We start from the raw sequence: 3,753 nt of genomic DNA, 5'->3' as shown, positions 1-3,753 counted from the left end.
GACTTGGGCCTATGCATGGGTATATATCTCAGAAGGGAGTAAACAGACTTTCACATATGCCTCCACTATGAGAAAATATTGTTTGTGTGTTGATGTGTCTGTAAAAGATTCCAATGACTGTTTTTTAATGTTATGTTTTTGTAAAACAGAGGTTTCATACAGAAAACTGAAAGACTATTTTGGGTTATTTTTGTTTTTTTAGCAAATAATTTTTAAACAAAAATTGAAAATATCTTCCTTCCTACTGATGGAATTTATACAAACACAATATATGCATTTTTCAGCCTGATCTCTGGAAAATTACATGACTGTGCCAGCATTTTTGCAAAATTACATTACGTGGTTCATGACACGTATGGTATCAGTTCTGAGGTGAAATGCCCACTGTGTGGTGCCATTCATGAGTTAAATGGTCTCCCAATGGATGAGGATTTTAAAATGAATGCTATATCAAGTTTTAAATCAACAAAACCTACCTCCCGTCCCTAAACCTTAAACCTAAACCTAACCGATAGTGTCATAAAAAGCAAATGTGAGATGAAAAAAAATAAATAGCTAAAGCAACCACATAATTTTGTGGTGCATCTATAGCCCTAGTCGGACCGGATTAGTTTTATATGGGGACATGGAGTAATGTAATAATTACCAGAGCTTCTCAGTCATTTTAATCCCATGCGAATCGGCCATGTCAGTCATTTTTCCGGACTTTTTCCGGACTGCGTGTACCTGTGCCGGTAAAAATTACAGCATGTTTGACCTACTATAAAATGGCCTGTAAAAATAAACCCTGGTAATATTAATCCAGTGCGAAATTATGTAAAAAAAAAAAAAAGCCAGTAAATCTGCACTTTCCAGCACTTGAGCCCTTTAAATATCACTGTTTCTTAAATTCTCAGAGTGTCTGAACTGGATTTTGTTTTAGAAAAGATGCCAGAACATTTAAGATGTGCTTCACAACTTCAGATAATGGTTGCTGTTGCATTTGAACTGATGCATGTTTTTCCTCAAGCTTTTTATGCTTTTGAATGTTTCTTACCCATGTAAAGAGAAACAAGCAGTTTTTGATTGTGATTTGAGCAGAGTGAGTGCAGGAACTTATGTTGAGCCCCGCATTTCGGAACATAAAATTACATAATGTGTACTGATTGTTCATATTTATAATTCAAGAGTGTAATATAAGATTTCAGGCTTGTTAATGTCACCAGTTATGTTGTGTTATCCCAATATTCCCATCAATTTCTTCTAATAATTACAGATAAAATATATGCTCATGTTTAATATTCCTGCATAATTAATCAGCACAGTATACATTTTTTAATAGGTCAGTTACGTGTGACAGCAGTGTGTAAATACAGAGACACACCCAACTCTGTGATTTTTACAGACAGTTTATCACTTAAAAGTAAGTGTATATGAACTGTTAATCTCATTATATTGTTTATTTCACCAGGAAATGGTCGCGATACGTACAATGTGCAAAAGTCATTTTGCATAAATGTAGGTATAGTAATGTGTTTCTATGACACCAGGTTGGCATTTTTTTGAAAGTCACTTTGGTTATTGTGAAGGTGTATCTCTGTTGGATAAGCCTCCTTTCATATCTCTTCAAGTGACAAAACGTTGTGATTCAAATTTGTATTCCATTGCAATTTTATATGAACAAAACTTTCAGAATATTTTAGTGCCAATTAATGGATGGATGTATTGTGGTATTCAATATACTGGGTTAGTCTCAAGCATCTGTTACCTGCTACCAAACCAGAGCTACTAAACTCACTATAAAGTGAACAGGAATCTAGTCTATTCAGACCAATGCCCATGTTCGTATATGTGTACACCATGTTGTGTCACTATGCAAAGTTATATATCTGGTCTACTTCTTCATTCAAAAGACCTTCAAAGTATAAATTGCTTGAGAATTCTTGTATAGTGTGTATTGTGTGATTGTTTCAAAATTGGGGAAATGGACTCAATATCCCAAATTCTTTCAAATGTGAATTATATTTTATGTGTTTTACTCTTTTCTCAAGTTTTGCATAAAGAATAAGCCTATGTTTTTTTCATTCATATTTGTACTGATGTATAGACTTTCCATTACATTCTTTTTGTACACATTATTTTGCACTGTCAACGTCAGTCATTCGGTGGCCAAAGAACAGATCACATCTCTTTTTGAAAGTAATCTGTGTCATTTGCTTTTTATTTATCAAAGGCATTGTCATTATTCCTATCAAAAGTATTCTGGTAGCTATTTTTTGATCAAACTTGGTGGCTATTTATTGACAAACTTTATATAATTTTACATTTATTTATTTATTTCACTGTTTGGATGAATCATTTAGTCCAAGCTGTATGTTAACATTTGTAAAAAAAAAAAAAAAAGAAAAAAAAAAAGCAATCCTAGTCTTAAAGATAATTAATGTTATTATTTCATTAAGTTCAACCCTTTAACTGTGGCTAATGCCTCATTGTGGCTAATGCCTCACTAAATAGTTTTTAAGCGAATGTGAAGTTTATTGCATGACTGGAAAAAGGGAGTTTGTCATTGCATTCATTTTTAACCAACCACATTTTTGTGGTGCTCCTCGTGAAAAGATGAACATTTGAAAAAACAAAAAAACAAATCCTCACTACAACTACAGTTACAAAAATGAAGACTCTGATTGTTTTTTAAGCTAAAAATCAAATGTTATAAAATAAAATATGTACTATATAATGTTTTAAATGCATCAGTCTGTTTTCTGTTTTCTCTCTGAGCCCTGCTTATTGATATGACCCCATTAAACAAAAATTTGAAGTTTTAAAAACGTTTGTGGCTTTTAGTCCATGTCTGCTGGCATTGAGGCTATATATATGCGAGGGCAAACTTTAGGCAAATAAGCATTTCAAATCCATAATCTTTTATTTTCGAGAAAATGGATAAAAGATATTGATGACTCATCTTTTCAGATTTCTGTCAAATAAAATACTTTCTAGAATGTGAATGTTCCTCCCCTAATACCACCTCCATATGACGTGCAAATGATGATTCACAGCTATAACGTAAACTAAACGCAATGTTGGGGCCCATCACAACTTCCTTTTTCAATAAGAAATACACCAACAGAGGAAGGAAAACTGCACATGTCAAGCCAGTTCCTGGGGTCTTTAGAAAAAATCTCACTGAAGTAAATGTGACCTGATTACGAGAATTTTAAATGTAATCCATTACACAATTTTTTTTTTGCCTAAAAAGTCATGATTACTGTAACTAATTACTTTGTAATTGGATTACACCCAACACTGTCAATAACTGTCTTTTAGTACTAGCATTCACTATGCTAGCTACTGTAATTCGCTAGTACTAGCCAGGTTTCCTTTACATGAAGCATTTTTTAAATAATTGAAATTACTTGTTAATTTTAAGTTCAGCCAAAGAGTTAAATTTAAAGTTAAGTGCCATCAGAATGCTTGTGTTAGCTTACTCAATATTTTAGGTTAAAAGCAATTACCTATTAACTTTAACCAAATAGTTTATTAACTAAAGATTTTTTTTTTAGTTCTGCTATCTTCTTAGGGTTTACAGTGAACAATAAAGTTACTGAATAATTATTGACAGCAGATCCTCTATTGTACATGGATTTCTTGGTTTTAAATGTGGATTGTGCTCTTTACTAGAAACTAAGAGAAACACATATTTTTGTTTTTACTTATTTCCTCTGCCATTTTTGTTGCAATGAGACAACATTTCTGTGAAAGCAGATAGAAGTACTT

The sequence above is a fragment of the Xyrauchen texanus genome, chromosome 28, assembly GCF_025860055.1.
Source record: "Xyrauchen texanus isolate HMW12.3.18 chromosome 28, RBS_HiC_50CHRs, whole genome shotgun sequence".
Lineage (NCBI taxonomy): Eukaryota > Metazoa > Chordata > Actinopteri > Cypriniformes > Catostomidae > Xyrauchen > Xyrauchen texanus.
This window is presented reverse-complemented; position numbering follows the sequence as displayed.